Genomic DNA, 22347 nt, shown 5'->3' with positions numbered 1-22347 from the left:
ACATTACAACATTATGCTGCCTGATCTTAGTGAGTTTGGAAACAACTGAAGAAATCCACCAAAAATGATGGGCCTTTGAAATTATCAAGTTCAAAATTTTATAAGAAAAAAATCAGCCGGGTGGTGGTGGCACCTTTTATCCCAGCACTCGGGAGGCAGAGGCAGGTGGATCTCTGTGAGTTCGACACCAGCCTGGTCTACAAGAGCTAGTTCCAGGACAGCCTCCAAAGCCACAGAGAAACCCTGTCTCAGAAAAAAAAAGAAAAAGAAAAATCACAGTTCCAAGTGACCCATTCACTCTTTTCAATAGCTTATAAAAGTCTGGCTCCTTCCTTGGCCCAGCTGACAGCCTACAAATATTTGAAGGATCAAAAATGCACAGGGAAGATTTAGGGTTCAGAATTCTCTGGAGGAAAGCATTATGAAGTCAGTCAATAGGATTTATTGCCTTTTCAGAGAACAATCAAGAGTGTGTAAGAATTGTTTGAAATGACGGGAGTGGTTGAGTGAATGTATACATGGACTACTAGCCTTTAAAAGCCATGCTGTGAGTCTGTGCTCACTGACATGTGCTGGTCAGTTTTCCGTCACCGTCACAAAGACCTGGACAATGAACTTATGAAGAGGAAGTGTTCATTTCCATCTTGGCTCACAGCTGCAGACATTTCTGTCCATCGCTGGTTGGTGGTGGGTTGGGGCCTGTAGTGAACACCATGGGGGGAGCACAAGGCTGAGCAGAACTGGTCACCTTCTTGTCACGATGCCTGATTCCATCTCTGGCCTCTGCAGGCACACACACACACACACAGGCAGGGTGAGCATACTCATCCCTGACACACGCGTGCTCATATACACACTCTGTAAGAGCAATACAAAGGAAGATGCCTGGAGATGACTGCAAGGGTAAAAGTGGTTGCCAGGTGAATGCAACCGCCTGAGCTTGACCCATGAAAAGACAGAAGAGGCGGAAGGAGAGGGCTGGCCCCACAAATCTTCTTCTGGCCTCCACCGGTGCACGCTGCCACGCCACCACACACAGAGTAATCACAATAAATAATTTCGTAAATGAAAGGCAGCTGAGCTTTTGTGCCACTGGTTTCACTTGCCTATGAGCGTCCTGTTAAGATACTATTCATGAAGGGAACAAATGAGTCGTAAAAACTCTACTGGCGTGAAAAGAGCAGGGCTTGTGTGCCTGGTACCTGTGGGAAGCTGCGTTATCAAGAAACACCTCCAAGGCATTCTGCAGCATCCTTGAACTCTGACCTGTGGTCTTTAACCTGCCCTTTTAGTGACAGAAGGAAAACTGATCTCCTGGTATATATTTAATTTCAAGAAAAAAAAAAAGCAGTTGTTTTACACTGACTCATCATGGAATAAACTTCCCATGCCAGTGGGTGAAGTTATATAGAGCAGAACAAAACACTCACTGTTGATGTTTGCCCATGGCCTAGCACATACTTCACATGGAGCTTCAAATTTCAGGAAGAGGCTCTAAAGCAAAGTTTGGTTAGTGGATCTTTATGCTATTTTTAATTACTAGGATCATAGGACAGACAATATATATTTGGAGATGTAGCTCGACAAAGAGCTTGCCTAGTATGTACAAGGCAGCACTGTGGGGGGGGGGCGAAGCTATGCATGGTAGAGTAGCCTATAGTACAAGCACTTGGGAATCTGGGACAGGAAGATCACAAGCCTGATGCCAGTCCTGGCTCTAAAACCATAGCAGGATGTCAGCAAGAAGGCTCAATGGTTAGGAGTGGGTACTGCTCTTGCAGAAGAGCCAAGTTCAATTCCCAGCACCCAAGTTAGTGGTTCACAACTACCAATGCCAGGAGGTCCAATACCCTCTTCTGGACTCTGCCTGTCCACATATGTGTGCACATTCAATTAAAAATAAAACACATCTTTAAAAACCATAACAATATAATCCCCAAGCATGGCGACTCTTGGTTGGCCAGAGAGAAGAATTACACTAAAAGCAAAACAAGAAACCTGGGGTGGGAAGATGGGAGTGCAGGAGGGTGTGGTGGTTTGAATGATAATGCTCCCATTGGTTTATGTGCTTGAATACTTGGTCACAGTTGGTGGAACTGTTTGGGAAGGATTAGGAGGCGTGGTGTTGTTGAAGGAGGTGTGTGCTGGGGGTGGGCTTTGAAGTTTCAAAAGACTCAGGCCATTTTCAGTGTCTCTTTCTCAGTCCCCAACTTGGGAATCAAGATGTAAGCTCTCAGCTGTTTCTGCTACCATCATGGATTCTAGCTCCCTGAAACTAAGTGCTTCCTTTTATAAGTTGCCTTGTTCTTGGTGTCTTGTCACAGCAATAGAAAAGCAATTACAACAGACAGGGATTGCACATTGCTATCCCTTAAAAAGCATCATACACAGGCTAGGATAGGTGTGTAACTCAGGGTCTCTGCTTAGCATGGGCTCACCTTAGGTCAAACCCTCAGTGCATTTATTTTGATGATTATACTATGTGACTAGATTTAATAAATGCATAAGAAAGAAGACCCAGGTAATAGCAGGGAGGGAGGAAGGTGGAAACTTAGAGTCTGAAAGTCATGGCTGTTGCCATTTTGTGTTGACCTGAACTTCTTCAGCAAATCACTTTAATTCTTATCACTTACTAGCTTCTAAAATAGTGGTAGAATTGGACATGGTGGCACATGTGTATAATCTCAGTATTCAGGAGGCTGAGTTCAAGAGCAGCCTCAGTTACATAGTGAGTTTTAGGTCAGCCTCAGCTTGAGCTACATGAGGCCCCTATCTCAAAACCAACAAACCAAGTGATCTAACATCTATATTCTTTTCTTTCTGTCTATCATTTTCTCTTTCTCGTTCATTAATTCAATCATTCATTCATTAACAAGTATTTGAAGACAGTATCAGGCTAGGCAATGAATCAAAAATAAAATTGATGCTTCCATTTAGTATTACACTGTTAGGAAGCTCATTTAATAGCACATGTAAATTTGCCATCCTGATATTTCTAAGTAAAGTTGAATTAATAAATTTCTTTCAAACTCTTTAGAAAAATACATGATCTTTCTGTACTAGATTTATTGTGTAAAAAAAATTGTGTTGAAGTTTGAGTTGTGTCAAGCTCACATCAACATTCACGACCTCACATTCTTTCATGAGTCACACAGTGGGCCATCTGCCTGTCATTATGCAATGGTCTACCTCATGTTTTAAATGAAAAAACATAATGCCTACAATTGTCAGGTGCTGCATAAGAAAAGACTCTGAAATGTCATCAACTTTAGGAGTTTTGCTAATTTAAGACTCCTCAGGTAACTTTGGGATGTATTGTGATGCTCTGTTACTTTGCATTTAATAAATCCTTCCCAGAGAGTCCAGCAATGTAGCTTGATGCCTAGATTCTGTCCAATCCCCAATCAGGTTACTGTCAAGGCAAAGAAAGAAGCCTGTGTTATTTAATGGTAAACTCTTTCCTCTGGACTGTTCATACTGTTTTTTACTCAAGTTGCAGATTCACAGCTGGCTATGAATCAACTTAGTGCATACCAAGCATGTATGAGTCCTTGGGCAATTCCCAACATATGTGCCAATAAATGATTTTTAAAAATTACCTCAGGGGCAGGGGATGTTTCTCAGCTCACTGGTAGAGGCCACACTTAACTTGTGTGAGGCTCTGGGTTCAAAACCCAATACCAGAATCAAACAAATGACAACAACAACAAAACCCTCAAACACTTCTATGGATAAACCCAAGACTAGGACTATAGCTTCCTCCTGGAAAGCAGGACATTACCATACTATAGCATCAATCAATGGTGTGGTAAAATCTACGAACATACCTATTGTGGTCACACACACACACACACACACACACACACACACACACACACACACACACACATTTAATCCCAGTACTCAGGAGACTAAGGCAGGTTTATGAGTTCAAGGTAAACCAGGAACACAAAGTAAATTCCAGGCCAGCCTGAACTACATGGCTGGACCCTGTCTTAAAATGATTAGAGTGGTTAAGAGCTTGCACTGCTCTTGAAGACCACCAGCACCCCACCAGGCAGCTCACTCCAGCCTGCAGCTCCAGATGACAGGACTCCCTTCTCTGGCCTCTGTAGGTATCTGGATCAACATACACACTTCTCCACCACACACACATACACATATAGCAATAGATGCAAGAACAAAATCAGGCTGATAGCTCCTATGAGACCAGTCTTATCCAAAACATAAAGTTCCTTGTCACTGAGTATGTTTATCATAGCTATCATATAATTACTATAAAGTGTGAGTTTGTTCACAAACTCTAACCAAGGATGAGGAAAGAGATCCAACACATAGAGAACCGGATAAGTGTGGGGGTGCTATGTCTGAATCTTTTTTCTCCCTTGGCAGGGGTCGGGAGTAGGAGAGAGGAACTACGGAAGCACAGATTCCTTATTATTGGAAAAAAAAACTTAGTATGTTGATAAGTATCTTCCTGTGCAGCTAGTGTTGGTAGTTTCTGAAAGGAGATATGCAGGGCATTTCTAACTAGTCATACATGGGTAGTTTTTACCACTACTGAAGGGACATATTTCCTGTGTTTGTCGTGGTGTTGGGAAACCCACAACCAGAGATGATTCTGCTGCTAGCTTCCCCAGTAGTGCAGTGAACTGTAACATGGCCCCTAGACACTAGGAGTGATCCCAAGCAGAGCATCTCACCCTTCATGATACTTTAGGAACCACTAGGAGAGACTGTTTAGGCACATTCCCTCTGGAGATTAAGACTGCAGGGGTATTGGGAGATGTACACTTCCGAAAATCTCTTATGTGAGATGGAATCTGCCACTCAAGGACCACACTCTGATTTGAGCTGGTATAAAAGTATCGCATAAACTTCAGGACTCACAGTTGGCCTTCCTGCCTGTATATCTGGTAGCTGTTGAAGGTACACTCTTGGAGAAAGTAAAAATTAGCAAAAGGAGGATATCCACTGGCTGAATTCTTAGAGGAAGGTGAGCTCACCCTGCACAAGCATGGCATTGCCATTAGGAACCCACTCCTGTGATAAGGAGGAATCCGTCACAGGGGGATTAAAGGTCTGCCCTACAAAGGCTGTTGCACTGAGGCACATAAACTATGGAGCACCCATTTAGGCTGTAGTACATAATGCAAACAGAAATTAAATGGAATGTTTGTTAGGGTGATGGATTTAGACATAAATAAGAAAAGAATTCCTCTCGAAGCAAGTACCTGATTCCAGTCACTTCATGGATGGAATATGATGTTACTGGGCCATCATCATCATCACTTGGGAAATGACTAGAACTGCAACCCTTGGTATCACCCTGGACCTACTGAATTAAAATTCTGGAGCCGGGCAGTGGTGGTGCATGCCTTTAATCCCAGCACTCAGGAGGCTGAGGCAGGTGGATCTATGTGAGTTCAAGGCCAGCCTGGTCTACAGAGTGAGTTCCAGGACAGCCTTGAAAACAACACAGAGAAACCCTGTCTCAAAAAAAATTCTGGATCAAAAGCCTTCCAGTTTATTATGATGCATGATAATTTCTGAGATAACTGCCAGCCAACGGGTCTCAGAACCACCACTTCTTGCTAGCATCTGTTTCCCTTTCTCAATGTCAAAGTTTTCAATGTTTTGGGGAATGCACACAACCTTTTGGGAAACACCGTTCCAATGACTACATTTCCAATGTTGACAACATTTTGAGAGACACTGTTGTAGCTTTCAAAAACTTTGGCCAGGACTCATAGTACATCATGGCTGACAAAACATAAGCATAGTTCTAGCTAACACGAGGATTTCCCAAAGCGCTTTTTCTTGCACATGCAACGAATGCTGATGTTTTCTGTTCTTTTGTGTTTAAATACAGTAGTACCACTACATTGATTTCATGACCCACTCTAATGGGTTGCAACTGCAACTTGAAAAACAAGCCCGGGGCCATTGCTTCTCAAATTTTCCAATGCATTTGCAGATTCTAATTCAGAACACAGAGTGAGGTGGGGCCTGAGGCTCTGTAGTTCTTGTAAGGTTCCAAGGACTGCTGATGCTGTGGACTCATTCACTGCCCTTCTAATGGCAAGGCCCGCACCACAAGGAGTGCAAACGGTAAAAGAAACTTGATGCCAATCCACCACGGGAATTCACCTCTGTTTGTGACAGTAAGCTTTAGAAGAACTTGTAGCTAAGCCTGCACATGGGAGTGAGGGGAACACTTGCCTTTAATTCTAGCACTTGGCAGATAGAGACAGGCAGAGTTCTGTGACTTGAAGGCCAGTCTGGTTCATATTATAGCGAGTCCAAGGCCAGTCAGGGTTACACAGTGTGACCCTCTCTCTCAAAAAACAAAGAAGGAAGGAAGGAAAGGAGGAAGGGAGGGAGAGAGGGAGGAGGAGGAAGAGGGGGGAGAGAGAGAGAGAAAGAGAGAGAGAATGAGAGAAAGAGAGAGAGAGAGAGAGAGAGAGAGAGAGAGAGAGAGAGAGAGAGAAATTACAAGTAGCAACTAGACCAGTGGTATTAACCTTATGATTATATGGGTACCACCAGTGGTTTCAGCAGATGTCAAGATAGTGTATTCATGAGAACTCACAAAGAGATCTTGTCTTCATCTCCTATCTCAATCCCAGAGAATTTTACTTGTTCTTGAGTTTTCAAAACTCATATCTGAGCTGGAGAGAGCGTTCAGCATTAAAGAACACTTCTTGCTCTTTCAGAGGAACCAGGTTCAGGTCCCAGGACTGACATGGTGGTAAACAATCATCCACAACTCCAGTCCCAGAGGTCCCATGTTCTCCTCGAACCTCCACGGATACCAGGCATACATGTGGTGCACATATATACCTGCAGGCAAAACACTTACAGACGTAAAATAAATAAATGAATAAATAAACAGGCAAAACACTCACAGACGTAAAATAAAATTTAAAAAAATCTAAAAAACGTTAAAAATCAGGTCAGTTAGCGCGAGAACAGTGACATATGTCTTGCATTGCAATTAGAATATCTCTTCACAAGTAAAGGAATTCAAGAAGTGGTCTAGAGAGAAAGGTCAGGACATTGTCAAATGACGGGTGATTGACTGATTTCTCCAGGCCCCACCTCAAAGAATTCAGCAGCCTGGCTGTCAGTCTTGCAGGCTCAGAAGCCTGAAATGTCAGCCATGAAATGGCTGGAGCCCAAACTCTCAGAGTGTCGTTGACATTAACCTATAGACACTGCAAACATATAAAATAAGAATGCTGGCTAGGGATGGTGGCGTGTGCCTATGATCTTAGTCCTCAGACAAGAGGATCATGAGTTCAGGGCCATTTTAAAACAAAAACAAACGAAAGGAAATGAAATGAAAAATATACAGCTGGCAGGAGGACCTGCACTCATACCCCGTGTTTGTCTTCGTCTTGTGGGAATTGCGGAGGGAATGGCAAATTAAAATGATGAAGTTGCTGGTGCACATGAGACCAGTGAAAATGAATTTGTAAACATCTCAAAGATTTATTGGTCATCTCCATAATATGGAATTCTTCTGCTAAACAGCACATTTCCAGTCTGAAAAATGCATGACAGTAATCCCTTTGCTCTGGAGGCTGAGGCTGGAGGATTACCACAAGCTCAAGACAAGCCTGGGCTCCATAGTGAATAAAGTCATCTAGGGTTACATAGCAAGCGCCTGTCTCCTTGCCTCAAGAGGAACAGACAGCGCTAGGTGTGGAGGTGCATGCCTGCCGTGCCAGCATCTGGGAGATGGAGACATGAGGATCAGGTAGGTCAAGATCAGCTCTGGCTGCACAGTGAGTTTAAGGCCAATCTGGGCAGTGTGGGATTCTGTCTGAAAATAAATACACAGACCGCTGGGAAGATTGATAAAAATAAATGAATACAGGGTACCATTTCCTTTGGCCAGCTTTGAGCTAGGCCTCTATAGTCAGATTCCATCTCCCACATTTGCAGACATTTGCAGATCTCTAGACACTGCAGTGAGTGACCCACATTTGAAGTGACTCTTTTTATGATGTATTTAGTCAGTACATTGAGTGTTTTCAGCTTGTATCTTTAACTTTTTTATTACTGTTGTTGTAATTTTAAAAAAGCAGCTCGAAGCCAGGCATTGGTGCCGAATGCCTTTAATCCAAGCACTCGGGAGGCAGAGGCAGGAGGATCTCTGTGAGTCTGAGGCCAGCCTGGTCTGCAGAGCAAGTTACAGGACAGCCTCCAAAACAAAACAATACAAAGAAACCCTGTCTTGAAAAACCAAAAGAAAAAAAGCAGCTTGAGAGAAAGACATCATGCCACAGATACTCTCAAACGGAGAGTATTATTATTATTGTTATTGTTATTATTATTATTATTGGAAAAGGATCATAAAAAGAAAAAAGGGGAGGGGGAGACCTGCCTCCAGAAACAGGAACAATGAGAAAGCGGGGAGACAGAGAGAGGGAGAGAGAGAGGATGAGAGGTGGACAAGGCTCTTTTAAAAGGGAACATAGTGGATGTGCACAGGTGGTGCTCTTAGTGGATGCAGCTGAGGTCGTATCCTGTCAGAACTCCAAAGGCAGGCCAGTACAAATTGCTAAACACTAACAATTATTACATATCTCTGTTCTCACCTATATTATCTATAATGGAGTCTCTCAGAAATGGAATACAATTTCTATACTTTAAAAGGACATTTTGTTAATTGCTGTAAGTTTAGTGATTAAAGGAATATTCTCCCTCCACTTCAGCTTAGATTTGTTTGTTTTCTTTTTTTGAGACAGGTTCTCTCTTCGTAGTTGTTCTGGAGCTTGCTCTGTAGACCAGGTTGGTCTCTAACACACAGAGTGCTGGGATTAAAGGCGTGTCCCTGCACTCCCTGCTTGCTTATTGATTTTAGGGCATTTCTTAGGCAAGTCCTCCATTGAGATACATTACAACCTCCTAATGGCCTTTCTTCTGGGCCCCTCTATTGTTTTTGTTTGGTTCTCTCTGGGTCTGCTGGTGCCCTGGGTTGTGCCTTCACTGGCTTCCTGGAGACTCTTTTCACTTCCTTCTGGGTTATATTTCCCATTCCCTGTAACTCTGTTTCCTGTTTTAGTTTTTCATTTGGGTAGGATATACCCTTCGGGAGACCAGTAAGAAAGGACATAGGGAATTTTTAGGCCTGACATCTAATTATTCTATTATAACAGCTTTCTGTTATTCGTGATTGATGATTTTAACAACTTTGTTATTTAATAATTTCTTCCCAGTGTTCTCATGGGCCTTCTCAAAAAAAAAGCAAAACCAAAACATCTGTTAATGCCTTTTTATGTTTTTCAGTGATTGTTATGAGCAACTGGTCCATTCATTTGCTCCCTGTCTGTGTGTCTGCCTCTCCCCTGGGCCCTACCAAGCTATAATGCTATGCCCAGAACCTAGCAAGGAGCTAACTTACCTTTATTCTTTACAGATGAAAACAATCCATCCCTCTGCTCTCGAGCATCCAGGCTGGCTCTATAACTTAGCTATTGCGAACAGTGCGGCAGTGAACATTGCTGTGCAAGCATACTTAAGTTCTTAACAAAACTTTGCTGAAGAAATGAGACGGTTAAGCACATCTAAAGTGTTTCGTACGCCAAGGATTTCCTCAAGTCCTAATTAATTATACAGTGTACACAGGCACACTTGCAGGCACAGAACATTGTTTTTTAATTGTGACTAATGACTGGAAAGACATACACATCCAGATAGGTTGACAGGCCTGACCCCAGGGGAATGTGAAACTGGCTGCAATGCGGTCCCCAGAAAGCAGGAATTTCTATGCCTCTGCTTACGGAGGCTCAGCGCTTGTACATAGTAACTGCTTGTATTAGTCAAGGAAACCGACAGGAAACAGATGGCACACTCAAAATAGGATAACTTGAGGAGAGACCATTTATAAGCTGTAGGGGAACTGCAAATGATAGTGAAGCCATTCAGGGCTCAACACATAAAAACACTGTTGCTGCTGCCCCAGGTCTGAGAGGAGAGGTTACATATGTATCTATATGGACAGCCTTGAGAAGAACCATGGTCTCCTCTTACAGCCTCCTGACCTCTGGCAGGGCCACCCCAATGAGAATAGCCTCAGTCCAATTATAGTGCTTAGTTCTAAATGGCTGTTACTCACATGGAATCTAATGTGGAGATCAAGCAGGGGACGCTCTGGGACAAGTTGGCACATTCTCAAATGTAATGTCCATGGCATGCCTTTCTAAAATAAAAAATCAGATTTATTTATTTTTCCTCTTTACCAGGAAAAATATGCATAGTGTGCTGGGGAATGACTACTAACAAACTTCAGGGATTTGGCTTTGTTTTTTGTTTTGTTTTATAATTATTTAGTGTGTGTGTGTGCGCGCATGTGGATGCATGCATGTGTGGCAGTGTGCAAGTGTGCATGTGTGTATGTGCATGCACATGTGTGCCACAGTACACACGTGTGTTAGTGTGTAGACATATGAAGACATATGTGTGCCAGTGTGCATGTATGTGAACACACATGTGTGCCACAGTGTGCATGTTTTATGTGTGTGCATGTGCATATGTGTGTGCATGCATATGTATGCCACAATATGCATGAGCGTGTGTGTATATGTGTGTGCACATGTATATGTTCCACAGTGAACATGTAAAAGTCAGAAAACAATTTGCAGGCGTCTGTTCCTTCCTTCCACCACACAGATTCTAGAATCAAACTCAGGCTGTCAGGTCTGGCAGCAAGCACATTTCTTACCTGCTGAGCCCTCTTACTGGCTTCCTACTTTGTTTTGGTTTTTCAGTCTGGCCTGGAACTTGCTATGTAGTGAACTCAAAAATCCTTGTGCTTTTAGCTCTGAGTGCTGGGATTACAGATTTGCACCAATGTGTTTCTAAATGTCTGTTACCTTGTAGAAGACCTGTTTGTCAGACTGACCCTATTAAATAAGAATAGTAGGAACTTTCTAGATTGTTTTGTTTTTATATGTATGTTTGTTTTATTTTATGAGATGAAATCTTGCTGTGTAGCTCAGTCCTCAATTTTCTAATCTCCTGTTTCAGTCACTTTAATGCCAGGATTACAGGAGTGCATTCACCACTCCAGTAGAGTCTGGTTTAGGTCCTGCTAAGAGTAAGTAAGCCCCCAACCCTCACTTAGGATACAAAGGTTGGATCAGTTCCCAGGGAGAAGGGACTGCCAAGTGCTTGAATAAACAATCTTTCACCTCGCCCCAGACACCCAGGCTAGGGTTCAGGCTAGGATTCCAGTCCTCAGGGAGGGAATCAGAATGCGAATCAGCAGTCAAGGTAAAATCTACAAACTGGCCAAACAGTGATCGCCCAGGGAAAAGCACACAGTGAGTGAGCACACAGGATCTGTTTGTCAGAACAAGATTGATCTCGGACGTGTGCTGCTGAGAGGGTATTTCTAGCATGCTATTAAAATAACCCATGGTGCGGACTGAACAAAGCATTTGATACTGTTGAATTTGGAAGATCAGAAGATCTTAGGGGCGTGCAGTTCAGTGGAGCCAGCCAGAGCAAGGAGCAAGAAGCTGCTTTTTCTTTTTCTTACCCTTTAAAGTCACCCTTTTGGTTAACTTTTTAAATTAGACTATGCTAAAGTTTTCTATTGAGGTTTTTCGTGTGTTTGGTTTTGAGACAGACTCTCACTATGTGGCCTAGCCTGGCCTCAAACTCACTCCCCTGCTCCAGCATCCAGAGTGCTTGGATTACAGGCATGTATCACCATGCTCAGTTAACTGCAAAGCTTTTGCCTTAAGTACTTAACTAAAATAAGCAAGACACAGATCACAGGGCCTACCCTGTTTTACTCAGTATCTCCTCTTTTCTGTCTTAGGTATTTCTCCTTATTCTACATAACAGCTTTATAGATAGCTATAACTGAACTAACTGTACAGATAAGGAACTAGAAGTTTAGCACCACCATGAAATAACATACAACTTTAAGGTTTGATACAAATTTACACCAGGCCTGGCTCACACCTTTAATCCCAGGACTTGGGAGACAGAAGCAGGTCAGTCTCTGCGAGTTTCAGGCCAGCCTGGTCTACAAAGCAAGTTCCAGGACAACCAGAGTTGTTACACAGAAAGACCTTGCCTTGAAAAACCAAAACAAACAAACAAAAAATGCATTGGCCTCTAAGACCTGTATTACTTCTGTCTGATATTCCTGCTAGCTGAGGCTAGCTGACAATTGTTTTAGTCAGCATCAAGTGTTGACTTTCTTAGGGTCATCATCATGATGAGGACAAGCAAGTTTAAATGTATTAAGGTCATGGGAGGATGCATGCACTCATATTATCACTTACTTGCTTGATTAAAAGGGGCAGGCTATTTTACTCATCTTCACATTTTTATGTCAGTTGCTGTACCTACCATACTTAAAACACTTTCTATGACAAGTCATCTTACTCCTAGCAGCTCATGGCAGGGCAGTCTATATATTCTACTGTGTTATTTCCCTCTTTCAGAATGCCCTATTCCAGGGAGTGGAGAGATGGCTCAGTGGTTAAGAGCACTGACAGCTCTTCCAGAGGACCTGGGTTCCATTCCCAGTACCCACATGGCAGCTCAGAATGCCCTATTCCAGACATATGGCCCGAGGACAAGCACCCATCCCTGCCAACCTTTACTAGCTGGTAATGTCCCACAAAGCATGACATGACAGAGCAACTGTCTGGGATTTTTCACACCAGTATTGAAAATGGCCAACACTGATTATCAGATTACATAGTAGACCGGAAATCTGTTGGGTCAATGCTGGATCTGAAACATAAACTACGTGCTGTGCCCAAGTTGCAAAGTCCCCAGAGACCACCAGGAAGACAGACCCACTAAACTTTTAAAGCAAGGTTTTAATTGTTCATCCACCCACGACAGGGAGCCCATCTAGCAAGCTGACACAGCAGCCTCCAGAGGGAGTGAAGTGCCCTGTCTACTGCTAGGTTTTAAAGACAAAAGTTACAGGATTACATCAGTAGGTACAGGTTAGTTTCTGATTGGTTGACATTTGGGAACAATTAGGAAAATTTCTCAAAGTCATATTTTGGCATGAAATACCTGTGTACCAATTATTTTCATTGGTCAGCGCTGAGAGGGAACATTCTGTGGTTTCTATGGCATTGTCTTGTTACTTGCAGGTGGCCTGTTGCACGTATATACCAATAGTTTTCAGAACTATATTCTGGAGACTATGGGGGAGGTTTTGGTCTACCCTGAAGTTTCTTTTGTGGCCATACAGTTCCCAGGAACCACAGGGGAGGGGTCTGGAGTTCCTTTGTGTTCAGTTTTGGCTCTAGACTCCGGGAGGCCACAGGATCTGGAGTGTCAGAGGCCTACTTGTCTTTTCTGTAGCCTGTCATGGCTGCTAAAGCAGGGGGCTGAATGAGGGTCTGGTCCCTTTATCTCTAAATTATTAGAAGTGAAGCCCTTGAGTTTAGTTTACTCTTTCACCGAGAAAGCAAATAATATAGACAACACCTGGGGGGTGGAGGGAGGGGCCTTAAGCGGCTGACTGCATGCCCAGCATGTGGGAGGTTCTGGGTTTGTGCCTAGCACTACCAAAACAAACAAACTACTTGGGGTGATTAATTTTACTTCATCCTGGTACAAATTCATATCCATACAAACAATCTAATTTTTTATTTTCACTGTAGTGTTCAATAAGTTATTCGAACTGTTCAGTGCGTTGGCAGTAGATATTTCTCTCCAATCTAGGCTAGCAAAATTCTGAGCACATTTAAGGCAGACTAAACTATGATATTTGGCTCATTAGCAATGATAAACTCATTTTTAAAATTTATGATGCTTTCAAGCTACAATGGATTCATTAAGTCGGAGCATCATCTAACTGAGGGTCCTAAGAAAAACCATATAGCATGTGGAAATTGAGATAAATTGAATGGAATTAATTACAAATATGTGGCTGGGTGTGGGAGGGTGGGAACAAGGGTATCAAGGACACTGTTACCACCCTATACATGAAGAGTTGAGGAAGTCCAAGAGAGGAAAGTTGTGTCGAGTGAGTCATCTTGAAGAGCCTTGGTTGAGCGCTCTTACTGTCTGAAGTTATTCGAACTGTTCAGCGCTTTGGCAGTAGATATTTCTAGGGAGGGAATTGAGGGGAATGAATACACCAACCTCATTCTGCCGAGACACTCCACACGGGTCAGGCTTCCAGGAAGGGGAAGCACTGTGGAGAAGGCTCAAAAGTGTGTCCAGTGAGGCGAACTAAAGATATTCTGGGCACAGCAAGATTTAAAAATAACTAAAACAATAAGTAAAGGGGACAGAGCAGTTGAGATGCGGAGGGTGACTGTTCTCTGTACAGCAGCTGCCTGCAGAAGAAGGAAGGCAAGGGCTTCCAGGAGAAGCCTCCGTATGCAAGACTTTGGGTTTGTGGCTCAGAGGATTTCAGCCTGGTGTAACCTTGTAGCATATTCTTGCCATACAGGAGCCTGTAAGTAACCCTCTGCTTTCTCTTTGTAAATCCAAAATGCCTGAGAAAACAAGGCAAGTTTATTCCTCTTAGAAATCCTGCAAAGGTGTCTGAGACAGGCAGGCCACTTACTGAGAGTGAATTATAGCACTCAACTCAGCTTTCTGTCAAGTGGCCAAATTTAAAAATAAAGGTGCCAGAGTCATGAAAACCACTTACTGTCAAAATAGAGAAATCATAAAATTGACCTAATTAAATGGGCTTGGGGGGAGGAGGGGCAGGAGAGATGGCTCAGATATTAAGAGCATTGGTTACTCTTCCGGCGGACCCAGGTTCAATTCCCAGCACCCACATGGCAGCTCACTATGTCTGTAATTCCAGTTTCAGGGGATCAGATGCCCTCACACAGACAATATATGCAGATAAAACACCAATGCACATAAAAATAAAAATAAAAAAGAAATCATTAAATAAATAGATAAATAAATGGGCTCTTGGGTTATAGAAAATACGGCCATTCTTTGGAATAATCACAGATAATTCGAAAGGAAATTCAGATGGTTGGACTTTCTTTCTTTAATTGCATTCCTCCTTAGTCATCTTTCTTCTCTCTCTCCTCCGCTAACCGCATCCTTCCTCCCTCTTTCTGTGATGATAAGGATTAAACCCAGGACCTTGTGCATGCTAGCCCAGCAAGTACTCTACCACCAAGTTAGATCCCCAGCCCTTTTCATTGATTTTTTTTGGGTGCATCAAACTGCATGCAATGAAAGTCTGTAAGTTGATCACTTTTGACACAAGTATGCATGACCACAATCACCATAATATGTCCATCCGTCTCAATTTTGTTTATATTCACATCCCCAGCCAACCAGTGATCCACTTTCAGTCATCACAGAGCAGATTGCATTTTTATGGTTTTTATGTAAACAGGCCAGATGGGATATATCATTTTCTTGTATTTTTGTTTTGTTTTTGGAGACAGGGTCTCACTTAGGCTCAGACTGCTGGCCGTGAACTATATAGCCCAGGCTGGCTACAATAGTTACTGTCAATTATGAACTTGATGGAATCTAGATTCACCCAAGAGATGGGTTTCCGGGGATGCCTTTGAGGAATTTATTCATTAGGTTAGTTGAGGTGTGAAGAGACATCCACTGTGGGTGGCATCATTCCCTGACTGTGGTCCTGAATGATGCAAAAGAGAAAGGGAGCAGAACAGTGCAAGCATTTCTCACTCTGATCCTGGAGGCAATGAGACAGCTGCTTCAAGCTCCTGCCCCGACCTTCCTGCTGTGATGCTCCTCAGCTGCGAGCGGAAATCAACCCTTTGCCCACTAAGCTGCTTTTTAAGAGCATTTCACTATGAAAACGAGAAAAGAATCTAAGACATTGACCTTGAACTCCTGACAGTCCATTCTCCTCTTGGTCTCTGGGGTGGGAGAAACAGGTGTGAACTGTTGTCACACACGGCTCTTCTTGCCTGTTTTGCTTTTGTTTCCCACTCAGAATCGTAATTTCTGAGATTAGTCTATGCTGCCGCACATTTTATTGTGGAAAAGCAATCTTTATATAATTTTACCTTAATTTGTTTGTTCATTCACATGTGAATGGGCTTTGTGTCCAGTTTGGGCTGCTACTTAACTGCCAGTTTAAAGACGCAAACAGGAGTGGTATTTTCATAGTTGCCTAGAAGTCAATGGCAATTGCTTCAGTGCAGCCAAAGCAGAAGTCTGGTCTCCTAAGATCTGAGTCGGTCATTGTTGCGGTTTGAATAAGAATGTCTCCCATAGGCTCAGATGCTTGAATATTTGGTCCCCATTTGGCATCGCTCTTTGGGAAGACTTGGGAGACGTGGCTTTGCTGAAGGAATCATGTCCCTGGCAGGCAGCAGTCTTTGAGGTTTCAAAGCCACACACCTTTCCCCATTCACTTTCTCAGCACCCTGCTTGCAGTTAAGTAAGATAAGAGCTCTAGCTTGCTGACCCAGCTGTCATGCCTGCCTGTTGCCATGCTTCCCCAGCACCATTCCTCATACACCCTTGGTGTGGTATTTTACCATTATAGTAGACAATTAATTAATTAACACAGTAATTTACTGACTATGGGTACTCAGAGCTAATACACCAAACTTTGCGGGTTTTGATTCCTTCAGCTCTAAAAGAATATTAATAGTACCTACTCTCCATATTGCATCACTATTTACAATAGCTAAGATGTGGAATCAAGCAAAGTGCCCATCAACCTGTGAGTAAAAAAAAAAAAAAAAGAGCCAGCACTTGAGAGGCAGAGGCGGGTGCATCTCCGTGAGTTCAAGGCCAGCCTGGTCTGCAGAGCTAGTTTCAGGGCAGCCAGGGCTACACAGAGGGACCCTGTCTCAAAAAGCAAAACAGACAAGAAAACAAAAAAGAAAGACAGAGAGAGAGAGAGAGAGAGAGAGAGAGAGAGAAACTGACAACATACACTCAGTGAATACAATAGATGTATAAAAAGATTAAACTCTTTTAATTTTTATTTCTTTATTATCATTTGTTTGTATTACAGTGTGTGTGTGTGTTTACGTGTTCACTGTGTTTCAGGTCCTAGGGAATGAACTTAGGTCATCAACCAGTCTTAATGGCAAATGCCTCTATCAAATGAACCATCACACTGGCCCCAAATCCTGTAATTTTAACAGAATTGATGGTAGTAGAAGACATCATTTTAAGTGAAACAAGCAGGAGGCACAGAATGCAAATATTACATCTCCTCACTCATGATGGAAGCTAGAAAACAAATTAACCTCATAGAAGAGAGTGGATAGTGTGGAGGCAGGGAGATATAGTGTGATGTGGGGAGTTAATGGGTATTGAAATACAATAAGAGAAAGCCCAGCATAGTGGTGCATGCCTGCAATCCATACCTTGGAAGGTGACAGCAGAAGGATCAGGAGTTCAAGACCATCCTCATCTTAGTAGTAAGTTTGAGGGCAACCTGAGTTAGAAGACTTATTTCAATCAAATAAAATAAAGACTTAAAGCAAAAACACAGTAAAAGAAGAGGAATTGTCTCCATTGTTCTACAGCACAGCAGAATAACTACAATCTACCACAGCTTATGATATAATAACTCTTCAAAATAACTAAGAGTCTGAAGTTCACACGGGAATGATAAATATTTGAAGAGATGAAAATGCTAATTGCCCTGATTTTATGATCACACATTATAAACATTGATTAAATTATGCTGTGTCTCTTAAATTTGCGCACAAATATTATGTATCACTTTAAATGATAAAATATAATTCCTAGGATACATTTGACTTTTCATTCAAACGTTAACTAGCTATTACTACTATGGACGTAGAGGTGAGAGTTAGTCTGTGTTGTTTAGCTTGGACTGCCATAACTAATACTGTTGACTATCTGGTCTAAACCAACAGAAGTATATTTTTCATGGTTTTGGAGGCTTGGATGTCTAAGAAATGGGCGTCACCATTGTTAGGTTCTGGTGAGGACTTTCTTCTAGGCTTACAGATGGAAGATTTCTGAGGTAGAAAAAGAAAGAGCATTCTTGTGCTGTGGTATCTCATTGTGTGAGGATACTAGTCATACCAGGACACCACCCTCAAGACCTCATCTAAAATGAATCACTTCCCAAAGGCCCCATCTCTGGATGCCACCATATTGGATATTAAGATTTCAACATACAAATTTAATGATGCTGATTGGGGATACAACCCAAATTATACCAGTAACCTCCTTATTTTTCTATGCCTGATTATTATCTGTATAGTAAGACCCAAACAATGGTGTCAAATACCATGACTCTGAGCAACAAGAGATTCTAGGTTGGACCGGATGTGCGGCTTGGTGGCAGAGTACTTGCCTGACATGTGTGAAGACCTGAATTCCAACCTCAGCACCATTTTTTTTTTCTTTCTAGGCCTAGCCAAGAATGCCATCTTGTATGTCTGTTTAAAACTTTGGGTCATATTTCTTACTTTCTAAACAGTTGAGGTATTGGTATCTGTGAGCAAAATAGGTGCTAAATTGGGTCATATTTTGTTAAGTAGATCCCAAGAGAAGGGAAATAGCTGACGTGCCATATCTGTGTTTATGAAAATGGTTGCTTTGCTTTTATTTGTATCAGAAATTCTCTTTAATATAATATGCTTACATTACTTGGTTCCCTCAGGCTACTTCCTTGAATTGCCTGGCTCTCAGTTTCCTAGCTATAAACAACTATAGCACTTGCTATTACATCATGCAAATGATTTATTATAATAGCTTTTTAAAAATTTGTGAAGACTACTTGCTAATGTCAGTTAAGAGCTTGGAATGTGTTGGCTTACATGAGAATATTCAAATAGCCTTCCTTGTAAGGAGTTTACTAATTAATTGGTCTTACAAAAAGTAATTTGACTTTCAAAAATATGGTTTGAAGAGGTCTGCATACATGTCCCAAATTACCTGAAAGGAAACTATGTAGAAAACAAAACTCAGGGATGGAGAGGTCCATGATTGAAGTGCTTACTGTGCAGTCATGAGGACCTAAGTTCAGATCCCTAGCATCTACTTGAATCCCCATATGTGCCTGTATGCCCAGAACTGGAGGGTAAAGACAGACTGATCTTGGCATCTTGTGGTTAGCCAACCTAGCAACTCTGGGAGTTCCGGGTTCAGCGAGAGACCCTGTCTTGAAAAACTAATGCGGAGGAGTGATTAAGGAAGGCAACCTGATGTCAACCTCTGGGCTCTACATGGGCCTGAGGCACTCACAGCATGAATACATCACATACACCCACACTGAGTTTCCCTTACATTGATCTCACAACAGCACAATCAACAGTATATGTCTTTGACCCTAATATGTGGTTTTAACTTCACCACCACCACTAAGCAATTCTCTCCTTCAACAGTTGAATTTCTTCTTATTTATTTCAGCCCTGAAACTACCTTAGAAATAACATCTGATCCCACAGATTAAGGGGCTCAATTCCCCTTCAGATGCCAGTCACAAGCCTTGAACTGTTTTACCCATGCATGTGTTTAAAGACAGAGTCTCATGTAACTTGGGCTGGACTTCCACTTTTGATATAGCTAAAGATGACTCTGAACTCCTCCTAATCCTCCTGCCTTTACCTTTAAATGCTGGGACTACAGGCATCCACCACTACACCTGGCTCCTTGCCTGTGCTTTTGACCATAAATTAGGGCTCCCATACTACTACCTCAGGACTCTGTGACTCTTGAGTTACATTTCTTGGTTTCTCATAAATGGTATTTCAAATGACATAGATGAGAGATGTATGGAGTAAGGTCAAGGGGGAGGAGGAGGAAGCTACCTGTCTGGATGTCCCACCCTCAAGAAACCACTCCTTGACCTTCCAGAAGCTCTCCAAGTTTCCTTGTGAAGAGTCTATGGAGCCTTTATTACATAGATATGATGGCTTAAATAATTAATGATTGGTGATCAGCCTGGCCTTTAACCCTTCTCTTCTTAGATATTGGCAGGGTGTGGCTAAAAGTCCCAACACTCTAATCAAGAGTCTGTCCTGAAATTGCCTAGGGCTTTCAGCTGTCTAACATGATAATAGCAGAAATACTCCAGTTGCCCTGGAGACACCAAGGGTTTTTAGGAGCAATAAGTCAGGAAAGGGGGCAAACACCAAATGCCTATTTCACAATATCATAGATGGAAGTCTCATCTTTTGACTGGTAACACAAGATGTTTTCTTTCAACTACTGTGAAAATAATCTTAAAAGGTAAAGTAAATTGGAATTTCTTATACCTAACACAAAGTACATTAGGATCATTAACACTGAGAACCATTAAAATCTATTCACGATAACAGCTAAAAAACGGAAAATTCTGTATAACATAATTCTAGCTAAGGACTGCAGATGAAATGATAGTTTTAAAAAGCATGACTTTGCAACCCCTAATGAAGTAATTGAGATAGGCAGTGAACACCAATAAAAAAACATTAAGGGAGATTTTGATGGAGAACTTTACAATGGCCCATCTGCCTGAAAGTACTTGTACTTGAACTCACTGGTCAAAATTAGTAACATTCAAAGTGACACAATTGTGGTATTTTGGAATAGAAAAAAGCACTTGATAAAATCAAAGGAAATCTGAAGAAACCATAGACTTTGACGAATAATAATGTATCAATTATTGATTGTAACAAATATGTCACACCAGTGCCACATGTTAGCCATAGAGCAGGAAGGACCTGATAATTCAGGAACTCTGTATTATCTGTTCAATTTTTTTTCTGAAAATCAATAAAGTGTGCATGCCAGGAAGCAAACATAAAGACATGAACACATTAGGCAAGGGATTTACATAAAATATATTGAAATAAGGTGCTACCAGATAATTATCTCCCTCAAAGTAACTAAATAGGAAATATATACAAGCCATGGGGCAGAGAAGGGCAGTGGGACCTAGCCGAGCCAGAGAAGACCTCACGTGACAGTGAGTTACATAAAAGGCACAAAAGAACACAAGATGTTCCAGTAATATCTCTGGATCACAGGAGGGCCTGTGTTGAGATACACCTTATGGATATGTCATACTTCACACAACTTAAATTCCCATCCAGATGTTTAGAAAATCTGTTTACAGGATACCCAGGATGCAAGCCAGACTATATCAATAGGAAATTTTACAAAAATAAAACAAACATTAGACATATTGAGCACTTTATATGTTAAAGTGGTCTTCCCCTAGCAAGTATTATAGTTTCTCCTCCAAACACATAGCCTCATTTAAGGCCTGTCTCTCTCTCTCTCTCTCTCTCTCTCTCTCTCTCTCTCTCTCTCTCTCTCTCTCTCTCTCTCCCCCTCTCTCCCTCTCTCTCTCCCTCCCTCCCTCCCTCCCTCCCTCTTCTCTCTATCTCTCTCTTCCTCTCCCCCATCAGGGTCTCACTATGTAGCCTTGGCTAGCCGACCTGGAATTCACTATGTAGATCAAGTTGGCCTCAGACTCACAGAAACCTGCCCGCCTTTGCTTCTTGGGTGCTGAGATTAAAGACAAGGCATGTACCACCATCTCTTGCTAAGCTCATTTCCTTTTAGGATTTATGGATTTTCCTTTATGTGAGAGTATTTTGTCGGCATTCCTGTATGTGCACATGAGTATCTGGTACCCTCAGAGGCCGGAAGAGGATATTGGATACCCTAGAACTGGGGTTATAGTTGACTGTGAACCACCATGTGAGTGCTGGGAATTGAACCCAGGTCCTCTGCAAAAGCAGACAGTGCTCCTAACTGCTGAGCCATGCATAGTTCGCTTCCAAGTGATGAGTATCACTTGATAAAGGGCTGTCAAACCATCTCTATCACCTCTATTTTCCACCATGTGATAGGGAAAGTCCACTTATTTCAGCTTTATGGTGAAGAGTAATGAATAGAACTATTCAGTCTAGTGAAGGCTTTATTCTCAGTAACAATTAAAGTGCAGCCATATCCCCTGGAAAGCTGCCTTCCTGACACAGTTTAGCCACAGAGCGTGAAAGCTCAAACTACAGGCTTTAGCTAAGTCACATAAAACAAAATGAGGTTGAGGACCAGTGAGATGACTCAGTAGGTAAAGGAGCCTGCTGCCAAGCCTGATGAGCTGAGTTTGATCACTGGGACTCATGTGGTAGAAGGAGAGGGGCAACTAAAGAAATCCTCTGACCTTCACATGTGCATCATAGTGCCCTGTATTCGTGTGCACCAGCATGTGCGTGTGCGTGCGCGCGCACACGCGCGCGCACACACACACACACACACACACACACACACACACACTGTAATTAAAATTAAAAACAAAACCAAAAACTGGGTTGGAGAAATGACTTGGCCATTAAGAGCCCTTGCGGCTCTTCTTGGCGCCAAGAGTTCAGTGTCAAGCAGCTCACAACTGTCTGTCACTCA

The sequence above is a fragment of the Mesocricetus auratus genome, unplaced genomic scaffold, assembly GCF_017639785.1.
Source record: "Mesocricetus auratus isolate SY011 unplaced genomic scaffold, BCM_Maur_2.0 Super-Scaffold_100027, whole genome shotgun sequence".
In the NCBI taxonomy this organism is placed as follows: Eukaryota; Metazoa; Chordata; class Mammalia; order Rodentia; family Cricetidae; genus Mesocricetus; species Mesocricetus auratus.
This window is presented reverse-complemented; position numbering follows the sequence as displayed.